Here is a 21,354-nt window from a genome sequence, read left to right on the forward strand (position 1 = left end):
TTCTGGACTGGTGTATTTCCATGACGGTTTAATTGAATGTTGCCTAATACAATGACATTTCTCCAATTTCCATAAGGATCAGAATAAGCACTGCCGGTGCATACGCTCATTGTCAACATGCCCGATTAAAACTATTGGACGTGATGCAGTCTGATTAGATAGCAGATCTGTTATGTGAGTTTCGGCTATTTCGAAACTTCCATAGGTATGCATGCGTCGACATGCGTCTCGAGATACATCGATGTATAAGAATTGCCCGTTATATACGTCCATAGTATGTATGAAAACATTCCACATCTTTTTACTGTACGATCTATTTCGACTTTACATTGTATTACTTTCACTGATTTAAAGTCGTTGAAGTACTTATAGTATATAGATATTTTGCTAGAATTTACATTCTGTGGGGAAATATCACACACTTCAACGTTTAATAATGATAATATATTATAGTTTGCTGCTGCGGAGCTACAGTCGTATCCTATTATTCCGTAAGTTCCTTGAGTCCATATTATTAATATATAATAAATATGACGATTATTCCTTTGATGCAGCAATCCATCATCTGAAATGTCGATTTGATTTGTTTAATTATTGTGAACTGGCTTAATGTGAGAAATTCGCAAGCGGTTAGGGTGATCGATGCGACAATTTTTCTTTATTTTAATTTTAACATTATTTTTGTTTAAAATTTCTAATACTTCATGAGGTCCGGTATATTGATCTCCAAATTTTTCGGGTTTTGGTCCCTTTAATAAAAATACATGATCTCCAGGCTTGAATGTCTGTGGATTAATTTTCTTGTCGTAATGTTTTTTTTATTTAACTTTAGCTTCTATGACGTTCACGAATATTTGTTTGGATTGCATGGAGTTGCATAACTAAATTTATTAGATAATCATCATAATTAGCTAATTTGTCTTCATGGTTGAAGAGCTCATTTGACGGTACTCTTGCTATTTTACCGAACACTAGTTCGTATGGAGTATGTTTTGTAGCCTCATGGACACTAGTGTTGTAATTAAACATGGCTAAGCCAATCCATCTGTTCCAATCTGCTCGTTTGCGTATTGTTTCAAGTATTCTCCTAATGCGTGGTGTGATTGTTCTAAGGATCCATTTGATTGAGGGTGAAATACAGTTGTACGGAATTTACGGATTCTGAATATTTTTGCTATCTTCTTCATTAATTCACTGATAAAATTTCTTCCTTGATCAGTTAATATAGCTTTAGGTGCTCCTAATACGCAAATAAATCGACAAAGGCTTCTGCTATTGTCTCTGATGTTTGATCCGATAAGGATATCCCCATACAAAATTTAGTTAACTGATCTTGCAGGGTTAAAATATATTCGTTACCTCTTCCAGTTTTAGGTAAGGGTCCTACGATATCCATGGCTACTTTGTCAAAAGACGATCTTGGTATATCAATGATTATCATAGGTTATTTAGTTTTTACTCGAACGAGTTTTTTTAATTGACATTGTAAACATTGTTGTATATATCACTGAACATCAGATTTTAGATTTTCCGAATGGTATTTGTGTTTTATTCTATTATAAGTCTGTGACATCTCGATATCCTCCCGTAGGTAAACAATGCATTTCTCCGATTATTGTAGATCGTAGATCTTTAGGTGGGTATTTTTCACTAGTCTATTGCATATAATTAATTTGTTGAATCCACAAAAATTAGTTGCAATGCGATTTTGATATTGCTCCATGGCACATTGTTAACATGATTAGTTTTAGCACTAATAGTCTCTAATTTTAATTCTTCAGTGACAGACCATAAATCTTTTATTACGGCGGAAATCTGGGTGAAGATCATCATCGGTCCCTCACATTGCCTTTTGCTGATAGGCAAGGCTAAGTAGGATTTTTTGTATTTTACGACTTTGACTTTTCCTAGAGCGAGATCTCCTAAGCGAGAGATCTCGTTTCTTTCAAACAGTTTTTGTGAACCTAAATCCAACGGTCTCCCATTGGTGTCGACAAAATATGCAATGTTATTTCGCAAAAATATGTTCTTTCGCAAAAATAATTGCTCGCGAGAATCGAGAATATTGTTTTTGATTATATGGTCATTAACAATAATAGGCCCTGTTTTTCCTTTTCTGAATTTTATGTCCTTCCTCAAATTCTTCTTTTTCTTGATTTTCCTCTTCATTGTCACTTTCTATCGCCTTCTCCGATGAGTCATTTCTGTCTTTTATTCTTTCCGTCTCATTCTCTTGTGGGAAATCTTTGGGTAGCTTATCCTGCTGGGCATCTTCGAGTCTGCATTTTATTATTTCGAAGAATATTGCGCGTTGTAGCCTTTTCCATAGTTTATGATTATTGTGGTTTTTCTATCTCCTTTCGTATAAGAGATGCTGAATTCGTACCCTCTTCAGGTGGATGATCGTTTGGAAATAAGTCTTCAAGTGGTTCGTCATCAGTCAAATATAATTTAAAATCCTCGTCCTCTTCGTCCTCCTCATCTGATTCCTCTAGCATTTTAGAAATCGTTTCTCTTGGATCATTAAGGTTCAAAGGCTTGTGATGATTAATTACATTGCAGTTCGCTTCTTCAAGGTCTACCGGATTCTTCATGATAATGCATCGGTATTTACATTAGTTTTACCTGCTTTATATACCATATCATAATCGTATTCAGCTAATTTTAATTTCCATCGTAGTATTCGCATGTTTGCGTCCTGTGCATTTTTAAATCAGTGAAGAGGTTTGTGATCTATAACCAAAGTAAATTTCCGTCCATATAGATAAGGTTTAAAATGCTTGACACAATACACTATGGCTAAAGCTTCCTTCTCATAAGTGTCATATTTTATTTCGTTTTTGGTTAAAGTTCGCGAAGCTTATACTATCGATCGATCTTTATTTATTTCCATTTGTGATAGGATCGCTATTCCGGAAGCACCAGTAGATAATATAAAAGGTTTGGAAAAGTCGGGATATTGTAAGACAGGTTCTTCGCACAATTTCTCCTTTAATGCTTAATCTTTGGAAGGAGTTTTTTTGATTTATTGTCCATTCAAATTTAATGTCATTTTTTAACAAATGGGTGAGGGATTTAGTTAATTTTGAAAAATTTGGTATAAATCTTCAGTAATATCCGGCTAATCCAAGAAATTTTTTGATATTTTTCGGCGTTTTGGGCCTTGAAAATTGCCTTCTAATTTCTTCGGATAGAGTTTAACTCCATCCTTACTAATTACATGCCCCAAATAAGTGACTTCGGTTTTCAAGAATTCGCATTTGTCTGTAATTTTAAATCAGCTTTACGCAATCGTTCTATCAACAAATTATACTTCCTCTCGTGTTCTTCTAGTGAAGCAGAAGTAGATGACAATGTCATCTATATACACAAATAGTTCTTCGCCTTGCAATCTTGATCATAGTAAATCCATTAATCGTTGAAAGATAGCGGGTGCATTCTTTAATCCGAAAGGCATTCGGTCAAATTCGTAATGACCGAAAGGAGTTGTAAATGCAGTTTTATGACTGTCAACAGGATCCATCCTTATTTGATGAAAGTACGATAAGTCGCATACTGAAATATTACGCTCCGCCTAATTGATCCAGAATATCGATAATGTTAGATAACGGGTATGCGTCCTCGACAGTTTTTTCGTTTAAGGCTCGGAAATCTAATACCATTCTCCATTTGTTTCCCTTTGTGTCTTCTTTTTTGGGAACTATCCATGTAGGCGTATTATACGGTAATTGAGAAGATTTTACGATGCCTCCTTCTAACAGTTCTTCTATTTGTCTATTTATTTCTTTTTTATGAATTTGCGGGAATCTGTATTGTCGCGTATTTATAGGTCGATCATCCGTTGTAGATATTTGGTGTTGTAATATATTTGTTGCTGACAACTTCTCTCCAGGGATGTGAAATCTGTCCTGGCTGTCAGTTATAAGTTTCATTACACTTGTTTTTTCCTGGAAACTCAAATGCTCCAAACGCAATAGTTCTGTAATTTCTATGAGTCTATTCTTTCCGATCTTTTCCGATACAACTAAGCATTCGCATGGAATATTTTTCGTAGGTTCATTTCGACATTCTTGTTCAGTTCTTTCCTTACATTTGCGCATGAATTTATCTATCATTCTGTCATTTCTTGAGATTGATTTTGTGTAGACGCCAGGATTTTTGAAAATGGTTTATTTTTCTATGAATTACGAATATTTATATAAAGATTACATGATTACATTCTTTCTAGAAGTTCATCGATAGTAATATGAGAGGAATTATTTTGATGATTATCATTTTTTGCCAGAATTCTTGGTAATTTAATTTTTCCTAGAATAGAGCTCTTTTCCTTTGGCTCCTTTTAATAAAATTGAGTCGCATTGCGTAGCAAGGTTTGGTTATTTATTTCCTTGCAATTGATAGGAGTAGAATTTAACAGGAAAGTATGGAAACTTTCCTCTGCAATTCCAAAATTATTTAATTCTTCAGGAGGGGACTGGTAACTTCCCTCTCCAAAATTTTCTGAATTATTTAAATTTTCAGGAGAGGTTTGGTAACTTCCCTCTCCAAAATTTTCTGAATTATTTAAATTTTCAGGAGAGGTTTGGTAACTTCCCTCTCCAAAATTTTTTAAATTAATTAAATTTTCAGGAGAGGTTTTGTAACTTCCCTCTCCAAGGATTTTGGATTCTAGAATTTCGGAGGAAATATAGAAATATTCCCCTCGATGAATATTTGGAATAGAATTTTTTCTTGATTTTTTAATTTCTCTCATTAATTTATTCTCATCAAATACCACAAAACTTTCACTTATTTTTCTGTTACTTTTATCTCCTGTCAGAACGTCTCTGTTCGTAATTCCGTCATTATTTGAATCTGGCATCGTTACTAAAGTCTTCGAAATGGATATCCCTTGGATGGGTAAGATAACTTTGTGCATTTACAATTTCGTTTTACCACGCATCTCAATGCTTGAACTATCGGTGTCAAATAATTCATTCAGGAGTTTGAGGCGCAAGGTTGGTACTTGTACCTTAACTTCTTCGTCTAATGCCTCTGCTTAAATATGCTTTTCCAGAAACGTTTTCTACTATTGTATCCCCTAGGTAAATTCCATGTGCTATTTTTAATTTCGGTATATATATCCTATGTTTATCTCCGGATTTCCTATTCTCACATAAAATAAAAATTCTGATCGTGGTGATGCGATGATGGTTTCTGGTGAAAAGAAAGGTATATTAACTCCTGATACATCTAGATATCCCTTCGCGTAGTCAATTTTCGAGGAAGTCTGTTGGAAGAAATCGTTATCTAATATTCCGGATTGTGAGATTGGAAAATTACCTGATACAATATGAAATGTAATCTTTTCTTCAAAGAAAGGCAAAGTTATTTCTCCTAGCGTATAAACGGGATATTCGTTTATGCCATTTAATTTTAGAATATTGCTGTAGTTGACAATACCGTCCTTAAGTATAAAATTTTCCTTGATTATGTTTGGCCCGGAATCGGTATCCAATATAAAAGCTACGGGTATTGATTCGCAAAAGTTTACCTGAACGGTAGGCACGCGACTTGTCGAGGTTTACAGTTACGGAACGTATTTCTAACGCGTTTTTGCCTATTGGCCCTTTTTTGATGTCGACGGGTGTGAAACTCGTTCGGACCCCTGTGCCACACCCGATTTCGAGGGGTCACCGGAGTTTCCCTGTTCGTTTATCTTTCTTTGATAATTGCTTGCAATTCTTAATTCGCAAGTTTCGAAGAGATGCCCTTGCCCTGTAAAATACCGGCAGAATAATGAGCCTGAGGATGCAACGTTTTGCCCTGTCTTAGATCGACAATTTTTAGCATTATGCCCAAAATTGTTACACAATTGTTATTTGACAGACGATCTTTACTTTACTAACTGCGTTATGTTGCTCATTCTGCTTTTTCCAGCAGCTATTGGCCGAATAATCTGGCTTATCGCACCACTAACAGACTACAGAAGATTTATTCTGACTATTGTTATCATTTCGACAATTTTTGGCGTTATGCCCTGATCTAGAACATATTTGACAAATAATATTATTTCCTTATAAAATATTAACGGATTGTCGTGCTTGATGGTCACGAAGTCAATATTTGTCAGCGCTATGTCCGCGTTTCTTACAGATTTGACATATTAAAATCTCTATTCCAAAATTATTTAATTTTCTGCAGTTTGAAGCTAAATGTCCTTCTTTATAAAAAATCTGACAGATTTCTCGTAATTTGTTCGTATTCAGCGCCTCGCTGAATGTACTTTCCTGATTCTGTCGCAAATCTGTCATCGAATGAAATTCTCTTTTTATTCGTAACGCGTCGGCTACTGTTTCTTGGACGCCTAAATTCCTTGTTATTCGTTGCTCGATTTCTGGTTTCAATCCTCTAATAAAACACTTGCACATGTCTTTTTCTAAAAATGTTTTAATACTTTGATCGGAAAGGGCATTCCCTGAAATTTTATGAGCTTCCATTATTTGTTTTCCTAAAATCTTTACCCGATTCGTGTGATTACGTCTTCCTCATTCTGTTGATAAAATGGCCTAATTCGTCTTGCAATTGGTATATATTTTTTGAAGCGCCATAAACTTGTTTTAAATATTTAGTTAATTGTGCCACACTGTTAAAGTCCTGATCTTGTGTAGTGCGGCGCGCTTTACCCACAATTCTTGTCCTTATAATTTTTATAAATTGCGATTCAGCTTTATCCAGTAGCATGGATTTTGCTTCTTCGCATCCTTCGATAAAATAGTTTAAAGGGATGTTTTTGCCGTCGAAAAAAAGGTACGGTTTCGACAGCGTATTTTAAGATAGCAAATAAATTTTGGTGCGTTATGATTTCGTCAGGTCCCCTCAATTTAGGGATAGCCACAATTGTTCTACGTTTATTTTCAGATATACCACCGAATTCGCGTGCGGATTGAACGATAATGTCCTCTGAGTCGGCGGAACCGTCAAACACAAGGGTTTTAGAATTATCTGAAATCTCCGATTCATTCAAAGAGAAGCTCGGCGCTTCGAATTCGGAGGATTTAAAGGAGGTGGAGGTGTGTAATATGTTTTGTGTACTCGACTTTAACTTATTCAGATTTTCTATAGCAGTTTTATAAAAGCTTTCCACTTCAGATTTATTGCCAGAATTTTTCGTATTCATTCTCGTCTCCTATGATCGCACTTATAATCCCGGACGAGCCCTCAAAAATTCATTTGGTCTGTTACGATCAAACCAAATTGAAAATTTGGTCAAGAAGACAATGAGGGAGAATGGAGAGGGCGTGGAAGGACAGTTAGACTCAATCTCACAGGTATACGCGCGGAGGCGAACACCTGTGAGTCGTACGCATCTTTTCAGTCCCGGAATATGGATCAACGTCCGAAGGGACGCTATGACACCTGTTCCGCTGGACAGTGCGAACGTCGGTCCTACTTTTTGGGTCAAGGAACTTAATCCTTTTGACCCGGGACTGGACCTCGTGCGATCTCAGGTATTCGAGGGAAATGAATACGAAAGGTGATGTTAATAAAGACAGGGGAATACCTTAAGTTACATTTATTAATAAAATGAAAAATAATAAAACAAAGGGTTTTATACATTATAAACTTCTCAAATTTGACGTGTGTTCATTGGAAACGCGTGTATTCATGCACAATGAATGTGTTTTCCATGCGGGGAAACGCGGGGGTGGACTGGAAATGGTTGCGACTACTAGTAGCTGGCCCAAGATATCGGATATGTTCTAGACGAGTGGCCAACAAGCAATCGCCATGGAGTGTGGCTGGTAATTCCAGTTGCGATTTGGTTACAAGTTCGCACTCGGATAGGATCGCGAACTGATTAGCGCGGGTTCTAATAATTTTCGGACTGCCCGAAACAATGAGTAACTGAGCGTGAACTTCACTGACGTGGACCGGGTGATTTAAAATTCTGTACTGACCGCGACAATAATTTGGATCGCGAGCTTCTCTTACGTAGACCGAGTGGTTTAAAATTCTGTACTGACGTGAACCGAGTTAGCTTTATTTTTGTATTGACGCTCTGCGCTTCCGCGGGACCTCTATTTATACTCCGAAAAAAGGGCGTTGTGCCCTTTGTCTAGGATGCAAAAGTTAGTTGCAATGTCACGCGGGATTTACGATTTTTATAACGTTCTATCGTTGTTGATCTAGAGTACATCGTTAGAGTAGTTTTGAAAAGAAAAGAAGTGATTTACGGTTTTGCTTAAAGAGTCAAGATTGCTCCGAGACGGATGACGAATTCTGTTATTCTCGCGAAAAATATGGCTAAGTAAACAAATGGTTACCGTGCACAAATAGGTTTGCGTGCAGGGCTATCATTGTCAATTGCGTCTGATTTTAGATAACGCTTCCGTGGGAAGTTATTCTATGCGTTTTACGATGTTTTAAGTGCGACTTGGCACTTGTTTTTCTAAAATGAAATTTAGTTAGTCAGTCTCGGATGACAAAGCCTAGATTTTTCTATTGCGTGACCTCGATGCATTTATAATGTCTTTTGCAATCTTGTCTCTTTTCGGGCCTACATTAAGGTTGTTATTCCTTCCGAGTTGATTGGCATTTATGAGTTTTCGCGGAGCCTGTTCGGACCCTCTTTTCAATTCTGTCAAACCGTTATCAGAAGGCTCCGCTCGAGTCTCGCAGACTCCAACCATAGTCGCGACGTGGAGCTGAAGAAAAAAAATCATGGCGTCTGTAGGACGTAACACAAAAGATAATTAAAATTATGTTCCTTACACCTTGATGGCACGTCAGTTTATTGTGTTGCAGTGTTTAAATGTATCGTTTCTTTAAAATTTAACTGTAATTTTAAATATTGAAGATGATTCTTCTCTCCCAATTTGAAGGTTTAAACGTTTATTTCTTTATATTATATTATTTTTAAACTACAAGAATTTTATAAAGATTAATTGCAACAACTGTTGGCTTTTTGTTCCTCTCTTATATTATAATTGATTTTATAGAGCTTTGCCAATTTATATTATATATAATTGACAAAACAGATTCTGTTGTCTACAAATTATTATATTATCTTTATTAATAATGTACTGCTATTTACAGCTGACTGAATTGTAAGCATTATATCAAGCATTCTTGTATCTGCAATAATAACTAAGCATTTTCGTATATCTTATTGCATATCTACAAAAAGATGACAATATTACGTGGATTGGACACTTTAAGAAATATAAAAATGATTCAAATGACCATGTGAACTGCATAATTGAAGGTATTACAAATATTTTTCGAAAAACCTGTTTAAGTTTGCTATCTATAATAATATACAGAGTTACATTCAATTCTGATACCTAAAAAATTTATTTATTTTTCAAGATATACAATTAAAGAGATACAATTACATTTTAAGAAAAAGTTTGGGTGAAAACGTCCAACGCCCGATTATCATGAAATTTCGTAGAAATACTCCAAATGAATGCCCTTAAATGGATTTTCATCGACAAAAAGGTTTACTATCAAAAATGTTTAAATAAAGTTATATACCACCTAAATAAATTACCATTACATAGTTCGCTATAATAGAGCGTGAAGTAACTTCACCCCTCTCCCCCTACGACTCTCACCCTCCCTCCCTCCTGCTTCAGAGGCACACGAACTCTCATCTTCGATTACTGTCTGCCTGCCTGCCCGCCTCCTTTCCCGCCTTCCTCCCCGCCTCCCTGCCCGCCTCCCTCCCACCCTTCCTAATTGTTACAATTAGTATCTCATGCAACAAATAATACATTACCTCGTGTTTTAGAATATTTAGTTTCTGAAACCTATAACTGATTTTCACGATCATCTACTAGAAAATATCAATATGACAAATTATATAAAACTCTTAATGAAGGAAAAGAACCAAAGAAAATTGTACAGCTAATACAAGATAGCTTTCAATTGAATTTGCATTATCTTCGATTTTAGATCAATATGTGGAACTAAAAACACTTCGAAATTGCACATATTTCAAAAAAATGCTACAATGCAGAGCTTTTATATTGTATAATATGTTTAAAGATGAGACAAATTTATTATTTACGTTTTTTCAAATTTATTATATTTATTATTTTTAAAACCTATTTTACATAACATTCAACAAGTTAATAAAGCATTTGAAGCTAATAACGTAGATCCTCTAAAATTATTTAAGGATCTTACCTTATTCATTAATAGTATTAGTAAAATGATAGTACTTCCATCTCATAAAATAGATTCTATAAAAAATGATATTGAACTATTTCTAGATAATAATCCCTATTTAAGTTTTGGATTTGAAAATAAAATTAAATGTCTCAAAGAAGAAAAAAAAATTAGTACCGAAGAAGAAACAAATATAAGATTTAGATATAAAACTTTTTTATTGTCTTTATATAAACAAATAAAACAGAGATTATCTGATAATATTGATATTATGGAAAAAATTAATTTATTTTCGGTTGAAAATGTACTTAAACATAACAAACTATTAATTACTTATTTATTAACTAAAATGAATATCGATCGTTTACAGATTTCACAGATAGAAATCGAATATAATAAAATTCACTTAATTAAATGGAATAACACATACCATACTATACATTTGGGGAGAAGTTTATAAATATCGAGACGCTGTAGGGAAAAATCCTTTTAAAAACATTGCAGACATAGCGTTATTATTTTTGGTACTTTCAGTATCAAATCCAGAAGTTGAATGTATCTTCAGCCAACTAAACTTAGTAAAAAATAAAACAAGAAATAAGTTAAGCCTTAATATGATAAATTCAATATTTTGTACATGATATGGCTTAAGAAGACACGCAAAATGCTGCTATGATTATGAATTACCGGAAAATGTATTAAAACGAATTGGTACTAATGAAGCTTATCCCCCAAAATAGAGAATTTTGATTTAAGGGGATGCTGGAGCGAAGGCTGAAGTTAATCAAGGTCGATATTACAGGTTTTTATTTCCAATGTATAAGATGCTTACGCCCTCTGAATTAATATGATCATGCAGGAAATTCGATCGATTAATTATTGATATTTTTATTCCGTTTCCTACATTATCATCTTAGCAGGGACGTATATTAAGGTCGGTTCCACAAATGTAAAATTTATTTTGGAAAATTTTCCAATTTTAAAATTGAGAAAAAAATAAACCGTAATTGAAGTTAATCTTATATTTGTAGAATCGGACCTTAGAAATACAGTTATATTATGTACACATGCAGTGTAAGCCGTGTTCCAATATATATCACCAATATTAAAAATCTGTAGTATACATAAAGTACAGATTTTTAACTTTAATAGTTGTATCGATACGAAGCCGTAGTAGCACTTTTTCCTTACGTCCAATGCCATTTTAGGTAATAATAGTATCAATAAATTGCACGTACATAATTGCATATACATAATGTAATTCTTTTTCATGAATATCTATATATATATATATATATATATATATATATATATACATATATATACACATATATATGAAACACGTGTCCATATATTGATAATAATATATGTTACTAATAATATCTTGACTAAATCCTAAAATGATATTGATCATAGGAAAAAGTGACTACGATATTAACGGTACTGCGTACCGATATTAACTGCGAGTACTGAAAATACGTAACTATAGCTTTTCAGTATTGACAGTGTACATTGACACATGGCCCTAGCATTTTTTCTGTTGTGCAATGTACAATATTTTAAGTCAGAATGTGATATGTATTAGCTATACATAGATATATTACACATATAATATACGTATCTATATCATATTTTGCTACGTTAATAAAAAGATGTAAAAGTTAATCATGTTAAAATATTAGTGGTGTATGTACTTAAATATAATACACATATAGGCAATATTATACAATATTGCATATATGTATACTATAATGTGAATATATATACGTTGCAGATAGAAGTTACCAATGCTAAGCTATTTATGCATTCCCTATGTTTAAATATGCAATATTAAAATTGTACACATATATAATACACACGCGCACACACACACACACACACACACACACACACACACACACACACACACACACACACATACATATATATATATATATATATATATATATAACGCGTATATATGTACACATAAAATGAAGATTTATCAGAGAATTCGTAATTTGATCTTTTTTTTTAAGATGTTACGTCTGATCATCTGCGTTGACTTTCGTTAGCTTTGATTTATATTAGTTGTGTATATATTCTGATATTGGAAATATAAAAGCATATATCACTAATATCTGTATATTTGATCATAAAAAAACATATCTCTTTTTATTAAACGTAGAAAAAAGAGGACATCAGTACACGTAACAAAAAGAGAACCAGCTACACACGTATGTGAATATGAATTAGAAATATATTTTACAGGGTGGGCCATCTATTGGTACGTTTTTGAATTTCGTCGTATGGCAACACCGAACGAGCTACAGACCCGAAATTTTGACAGTTTATTAGTCATACCGTCCGCGGCACGAAACAACATGTTTTCTCTTGAAGAGCGTTTTGAAATTTTAAAAACTTATTTTCAAAGTCAGTGCTGTGTCGCCGAAACTGTACGAATTTTGAAAAGAAATATGGGTCGTGATAGAGCACCCACCGAAGGAGCTATACGCAAATTGGTGAGGAAAGTTCGTGAGAAAGGGATGTTAGTGGATGACATTATATTACGACTGTTTTGAGTGAAATTGGCGCCGAGGTAGTCCAAAATGTCATTAATAATTGGGGTGACCGAATGGCATACTGTAAGGCCAGTAGAGGGAGCCACATGAACGAAATCGTTTTTCATTCTTGACGCGGATACTTTTAGCTTCACAACAAAAAAAAAATTAATAAAAAATATCAATGTATGCTCATTTGATCGCATTTTTAAAAACGTACCAATAGATGGCCCACCCTGTATGTAATGTGTGTACATCATAATGCACATAAAATATAATTTTAATATTCACTAATGTGTCTATATTATATCTGCATGAAAAGCTAAGTATAAGTAACTTCTATCTCTCTTTTATGGGCCTTCTACAATAAGCCATTAGTTACAAATTAGAAGTCAGAAGCTAAAAATTGATCAATCACAGTCAATTTTTCTGACTTCTTATTTATGGCTGATTTATGGCTTATAATTGTAAAAGATCCATTAAACATAATAAAAAGAGATGGAATAGCTACATATATATATGCAATGTATTTACATATTGACAATACATGTTACATCCTAAGTTAAAATGGTATTGAGAATAAAGGAAAAAATGCTATTACATTACACGTGTATACATGTATTTCAAATACATGGTTACATCCGAAGATATATGTAAGTCACAGTCAGAGTGTATTTAGTAAAAATATACTTATTGTAACTTGCTGTTAGTCAACGTACACATTGACCTATAAGTGTACACATTTGCTAAAACATTTTGCTTTGAATATGATATACTTATATACATTTCATAAACGTACAGCATCGTACGAAAATTATGCATGTGATTATTGACTGTGTAATGTATGTTATATATATATATATATATATATATATATATATATATATATATATATATAGGGTGTCCAAAAAGACTCCAGATTTAGGAGCTGAACATAAAGGTGACTATAACTATAATCGTAAAGGAATGTAAATTATACTTGTATCGGCATGCATAGTACGCCAAAATGTAATACGTTGACCTATGATTCACGTTCTCTTCTATGATTGAATTACGACCATTCTTGTACTATAAGGCCATTACATAAGGTTTTTAGAAAAAACGTTTCAGACAAAAGTTGTAAGGTTTCAAAGAAACTGTTTACTGATATTCAATTTTTTTTCTTCATTAGTTTCTTTGTTTCGATCATGTCAAGCAATCAGCTTTTGATTCCATCATGACAATACATCTATTCATATTTCTTTAATTGCAGACGCAAAATTCTACAAATTGGTTCCGTAATTGTATTTCACCAAATTTGATAATCGAATGCCTCTGCCAATAAATTAAAAATAGTCAGTCCACGATGAACGCCTCTGACATTTATCTGTAACTAGCCAAAGCACGATTTACGGCTGTGGCATTTTGTTATAGCTAGCCAGCTCACAATTAACGCCTCTGGCAGTAAATTAAAAATAGTCAGCCCACGATGAAACGCCTTTAATATTGGATCATAATTAGGCAAAGCGCAATTTATTGTTATAACATTTAATCATATCACTTGTATGATAAATAAAAGTGATATTTTCACGAATAACATAAAGATGCTAACTTTTCTCATTCTGGCTTTATAGGGTGCCTTCCAACAAGAAACACACATCAAAATAACCAATTTTGGCCTTCTAGAATACCTTCCAACAAGAGACACAGTGTGACACGGTGCATCATTACAATCTTGTTTGCTAATATAAGGATGAGATATTGTACTGTATTGTACTGAGTCGCTTGTTAGAAAGCACCCATAACCTTCTCTTGTCAAAGGCAGACAATATTCTGCTACTACATTTTTTCTATTTTGTGGACACAAAACACTATATAAATATACACACACACACACACACACATATGGTTGTGTGTAGAACACTATTACACTGCATTGACAGTACTGTTGCGCGGCAACGATACTGTGAACGCGAGTCTGGTACTCCATACTGGTTACAGCTGATTGACTCGTATAACGCAGTTGTTTTCTACACATACAGCGTCACGCAAAACGATATATGTATGCAGATATATATATATATATATACACATACATACAAAAAATTTTTATTTTTCACTATAAGAAAAAAGATACATAATCGATATCATGGTCACATTATCTTTTCCTTAGCGACTAATTAAGGAAAGGCGTCCACCGTATCTAAGTCCACGTTATTATACAAAAAACTCTCTATTATCTTTGAAGTTCTATTATTGATATGTCATGTAAGTGTATTCTCCAGGTTTATTCCACTAAAAAAAAAATACAAATAGATGATCAGATATATGACACGGTAAAGTAAAATTTTATATTACATTCTGTGGCACAAAAAGTGATCAGTAACTCTTTGAACCTGAATGTATCATAAAAATAATAAAATAATATTTTAAAAGTACATTACATTTAGTAAAATGCATTAAATTATTAATATGATGTTCAATCACCATTATTAAGAAAATATAATATTATGTAGGAAGGAAAATATTTTCATGACAATTTGCTGGAAGGTATAGTCGCAGCATGTTTCTTATACTATGATGGTCTTGAGATACACGTCTACGTGTGAGCGGTTCGGCCGTCAAGCATCGAGCGATTGTGAAGGAAAAGTAGGCAGCATTTCAGAAATCGGCTCGAAATGCGCAACTAATTTCGAGCACATTGAAGTGCACGTATATAATTTCTGAAATTTTATAAAAAGTATATTTGGAGTAATATGTTTATTAATAACGTTATTTATTAAATAAAAATTATGAAAAAAGGAAAAAGCAGAATCGAACGTAAGATCTTCAATATTCTGATCTTGCACCCAACGCCCGAGACCACGCTGAGTTCTTACAAATCACCTCGACGAACGCGGTACATATAGTGCACGGAAAGTCGTAAACTATTGTACAATATATCTCATCAATGTTTACGTTTTGAAATCATTTTTGCTATTATACGTTAATGAGAAAGATATATGATTAATATATTAGGTGTTGGAATTAATTCGTAGCGTTTTTTAATGAAAGAATGTTATTTATTTCACATGAGCATTAAAAAATACATTAATGAAAGTACTTCCCATCACTTGTAAAACGCTACGAATTAATTCCAACACCTAATAATTTAATAAAAAAAAATGAAAGAATTTTAATTCACAAATACGGTTGCCAGTTCTCCGTTTTTTTTTTGCCAGACTTCAGTTGCTTGGACTAATATTTAATACTCCAGCGGACGACAAAAATTGGAGATTTTCATATCTGCTGGAGTATTGAATATTAGTCCAAGAAACTGAAGTCTGTCAAAAAAAAAACGGAGAAGTGGCAAACGTGTTTATGATTTAAAATTCTTTCAATTTCTGTTGTTTCGATAGAGCGAGACAGAAAAAAAAACAAAAACGGATAAAAGCTCCGATTGTAATCGGTAAGTCTCCGCGCGGACACGTCGAACTGGGCTCTAGCAAAACAATGAGTCTTTCTTTGTCCTTCTCTCTGTGATCGCTTGTTTCTAGCGACCGAAAATATTTTCTCGGCGATCTCGGCCGCTTGGCGTGTATCATAAGGGGGAAAGAGACATTCTAGATAATACATAATTTTTATTAAATTATATTAACCCTTTGCCCTATGATTTAAGTTTCGATGGCGCGTCCCATAATTAACAGCCTGGAACGTGTTGTTTATGTTTGGTCCGATTTCTTTACCACGAGTCTCACATGATGTCTCACATAATTGTAAGTGAAAGGGTTAATCATATACCTTTCTGATTAATGTATAATAGCAAAAATGATTTCAAATCATTTTTGCTAGTGATAGTTGACGAGATATAGTTTACGATTTTCCGTGTACTTTATGTACCGCGTTCATAGAGGTGATCCACAAAAACTCAGCGTGATCTTGGGCGTTAGGTGTCAGAATGTTGAGGATCCTATGTTCGATCCTGCTTTTTCCTTTTTTCCATAATTTTTTTTTTAAATAAATAACGTTATTAATGAACATATTACTTCAAATATATTTTTATAAAATTATAGAAATTATATGTGTACTTCAGTGTGCTCGGAACTAGTTACACATTTCTAGTCAATTTCTGAAATACTGCCTATTTTTCCTTTACAACCGCTCAACATTCGATGGCTGAATCGCTGGATCGCGCGCGGACGTGCATCTCAGGAGCGTCACAGTATAAGAAATATGCTGCTATCATACCTTCTAACATGAAAATTAACATGACAACATTTTAGCATGAAAATTATCATGAAAATATTTTCCTTCCTACATAATTGTTATTTTCTTAATAATAATGATTGAACATCATATTAATAAGTAAATACATTTTATTGAATATTATGTATTTTTAAAATATTACTTTTTTATTTTTGTGATACATTCGGTTTTCTTTCAAAGAGCTACTGACCACGCTTATGTGCCACAAAATGTAATATCTTTTAATATAGAATACTGATAATATCAATTTAAGGCTAAAGAATAAGAGTTGATACAGAACGAGATGCGTAATTTTAAACTGGAATGACTTAACTCCAATAATTCCGCAATGTCTTCTTTATTCAACATGTGAATAAAGAAGGCATGTTGAATAAAGAAGACATCACATAAGACTAAGGAAAGTAAAAGATTGATAATTTGCTAGAAGGTAGCAGCATATTTCTTAGTGCAACGCTCCTGAGATACACATCCGTGCGTGATCCGGCTCAGCCGTCGAGCATTGAACGGCGGCGGCGGGGAAAGAAAGCGACGCTTCAAAAGTCGACCCAAATTTAACATGTACTCCAATAACTATAGGAAGAATACTGAATCACTTCAATAGATAAATAAAAAATTATTTGTGTATTGCATATAAAGGCACATATAAAGGTTTTTTGATTTGTTAATTATAAAATTATATTGGTATCATCCTTATAATTATATTAATCATCGCACTTTTGCGATTTGATTGATTATCAGAATTTTCATTCGGATGATAATTATAAAAAAAACATTTCACAGAAAGTACTGATCGACATCAATGTAACATTACAGAAACATGATTTCTTTTCGGATTTTTTCTAAACAGATCTTACATATATTTTTACATATAAAAATACTGATTTTCTATCTATTCGACGCATATTACGTCGAATTATTTTTTGCTACAATTGTCAGTTTAAAACTTTTAGAAATACACATATAATTTCAATAATTAAATAAAAATATATTTAACCTGTAATATGTGCTTGTTAACAATGTCACTTATTAAAAAAAAATTATGAAAAAAGAAAAAAGGAATTGATCATGGGATCTCGAACATTCAGATCTCGCATCATACGCATGAGACCACGCCGAGGTCATGCAAATCACTTCTATAAACGTTATATACATGTATAATGCTCATGGAAAATCATGGAAATATCAATATCTCCTAAATTATCGTGTTTTGAAATTATTTTTGCTATTATATTATACATAAATTGAAGGCATATAGGATTAGCATAATTTATTAAAACTTATATGTTATCTATAATGTTCCTTCTCCTCTTAATTATACATATTGAGCGGCTGAAATTTTCCAGAAAGCATTTTCGGTCACTAGAAACAAGCGACCGTAGAGAGAGGGGGGGGAGGAGAGGAAAGGAAAGGAGAGGAGAGGAGAGGAGAGGAGAGGAGAGGAGAGGAGAGGAGAGGAGAGGAGAGGAGAGGAGAGGAGAGGAGAGGAGAGGAGAGAGAGAGAGAGAGAGAGAGAGAGAGAGAGAGACTCTAAAGGATAGACTCGCTAGTAGTATAATAGTGGCGGTTCTAATCCAGGTCCTCTGAGGGAGGCGCGGGGCGCGGGGCGCGGGGGATACTCATAGGGGAGTAGGCGCGAGGAAGAGAGGGGAGGCGCGGGAAGTCCCAGCGCTATCGGTGTTTACTGATATGATGAGTCCCAGCGCTATCAGTGTTTACTGATATGATGATACGTATCGCCATTGTGATGTCACGTATTATTGGGACCGCCGCCACCCAACATCCCATCGCCGCAGACGCTGCCGCCACCTCACACCCCGCCGCAGGCACCAGTGCCACCACCGCCGCCGCGGACCCCGCGTCCTAAAGTGCATTTCGGGCCATCACTGCAGATCTCGCGCCTATCTCAAAAAATGCGTTTCAGACAGCCACTGCGGAGTCCACTCCCTAAATGCGTGGCAGTATTATAACGCGAACAAGAAATATTAAAGAAAAAAAAGAAAGAAAAAAAACTATATAAAAAAATATTCTTATTTTCTCCACACCCTCTCCCTCTCCGTCCTTCTCCTCCTCCTCATCCTTCGCTGAATTCTTAGTCCTCTTCCTCTTCTTCTTCCTCCACCGCCTCCTCTTCCTCCTCCTCCTCCTCATCTTCCGCTGAATTCTTATTCCTCTTCCTCCACAGTCTCATCGAGATTGTCGATGAGATGGTTGAATAATTGATCTACATGCAATTGAGTGAGATCAACTATGATATTATTCTGAATCTCCTTTAAGAAAGAGGAGAAGGAGGAGGAGGAGAAGGAGGCAGTCTCCTCAACTTTTTGTTCTTTTTGCATGTTATATCTGCACAATAAAAAAATTATCACTTCACTTAATCACAGAAAATGTGCAACAATATTCTATCATTAACGCTAAATGATAGAATATTGTTGCACGTTGGGGAAAAAAAATATAACTCACGTCTTAACACGTCTTGCGCGCGGACAAAGCAGGACAAAGACTGACGTTGAGAATCGATCTTCGCCGTTGAGAAGCGAGCTTGCCTAGGATCTATAGGGGGACAGTTGTATATAAAACACTTTAGATCATAAGTGCCGTCACGAAAAGTTATCGGTATAGCGCGTCGAAATATAGGATGAATGGATGGATGGATGAATAGACGGATAGGAAGTAAAGAAAGTACATATATATAATGATATGAACAAAAAAAATTTTTTATTCACATATTATTACATCATTTCTTTTTTTACGTATTAAAAACTAAAGCCAATAGCTCGCAATCGACGAGCTGATGTTTGTTAAAGATATCACTATCGCGTATAGCGTTTTTGGACGCGATGTTGGAGAATTGCGTATACTTGACATCAACCGTATCGACGAGTCGGGTTAATCGTTCGAACATTACATCGATACATTCGTCAAACTCAAACATACGTCGTAGCGTCGTTTCGGTCATCATGCGTACGGACGAAGAATTGAGACATACGAGCGTAGCATCGTTCAGCATGCAAACGCTGACAGTTAGCGGTCCAACACTTATAAAATTGCCCTTGTATTCGTTTCGCAGCATCTTGTAAACATTCCATCGCTGCTTGTAGAGACCCTTCCACGTTTCGAGAGACAGCAGCAGTTCATGTCCGCGATGATCTCCCAGGGCGATCTCCACGTAACTCGGTGGACTAACGTTGATTCCAATTTCCAAAAATTTTTAGCCCGTAGTCGTCAGATCGTAACGTCTGCCCAATAAACGCATCTTGCGATGCTCCATGCTGTGTATATACATAATGTTAAAAACGTTTCTTTTGTGTATAGAATGTTAAAACTTACATGTTATTGCAGTTCTTCTTCGTTTCGTACGATGCGTTGCTGTCTTCAGCGAAGTACATTTTTTTTTCAACCATTCGTATCGCAAAACTAATTGCACCCGCGTAAATTGCGATATATATAAAACTTCTAGAATTGAAGAGGGGATAACTCTCCCCTCTTTTTCTAAGAATTGTGAACCTGTCGCAACACGTTTTATCGAGTCTTTCTACGTTTTTTTTTATTTTTTTATTTTTGTTCGCGAGTTTATCAATGCTTATACTTTATGATTTATATTTCGATGGTATCGATGACGTTGGTGATGAGCACGTTGGCGACTTTGACGCCTTTTCTCCAGGATATTCCCAATATCTCGCTTTTTCCTTCGAATAGGATAGACTTGGCGGACTTGGCGACAATGGACAGTACCCCTTTCGTTCGATTGATTTTCGACGTATATATTCTTTTATTCGGTCCATGTCTTAACGCTCGTAATTGAAGCTTACGATTGAATGAAAAAAGTCTAATATACTGCCTATATACATTGCATATATGTACTGTCAGATGTACTGTCAGATCGGACATGTCGCGACACGTTTAACAGAAGCGTTGACGTTTTTGGATACATACATACATACATACGTACATACATACATACATACATATGTGTTCATACATATACGTTCATACATACGAGTACATTATCACGTCAGAGTGCATGAGACCGGTTCTTTCGATAGGCTAGATGGCAGGTCGTGCATGAATTGCAGACTATCTTTGTTATTCCATTATATTTTCATGCAGCATGTGTCCACTTTGCACACATTAAAAAAAAAACATAGAAAACTACGAGCGAGTGGAACTGTTGGAACAGTGCAGCCAGGTCGCCACTCTGGTGGAGTGTTTCTCATGGCTGCAATGATGCGACGAATGCATCGAGCAGCTCGAAGAACTTTGTCGTGCCAAACGTCCGCGCCTCACCATTGGATACAGACAATCCGCGGTGACGAGGATCGCGCGACTCAAAGCGCGGGTGCAAAGTTGGAATTGGAGCGACGTTTCGTGCACATTGGTGGCGAGTACGCGAGTGGCAACGAACGATCTCTTGTCTGGCGAGAGATCGATGCCGTTT

The 21,354-nt window shown here is 34.9% G+C and overlaps 1 pseudogene; it reads right to left on the bottom strand.

Annotated features, from left to right (window-relative positions):
• Positions 1-19,665: 19,665 nt before the first annotated feature.
• LOC147910081 (uncharacterized) lies at positions 19,666-20,202 on the bottom strand (annotated as a pseudogene).
• Positions 20,203-21,354: the final 1,152 nt, after the last annotated feature.

This window comes from Acromyrmex echinatior, chromosome 3, assembly GCF_024713525.1.
Source record: "Acromyrmex echinatior isolate Ae372 chromosome 3, ASM2471352v2, whole genome shotgun sequence".
Taxonomy (NCBI): domain Eukaryota; kingdom Metazoa; phylum Arthropoda; class Insecta; order Hymenoptera; family Formicidae; genus Acromyrmex; species Acromyrmex echinatior.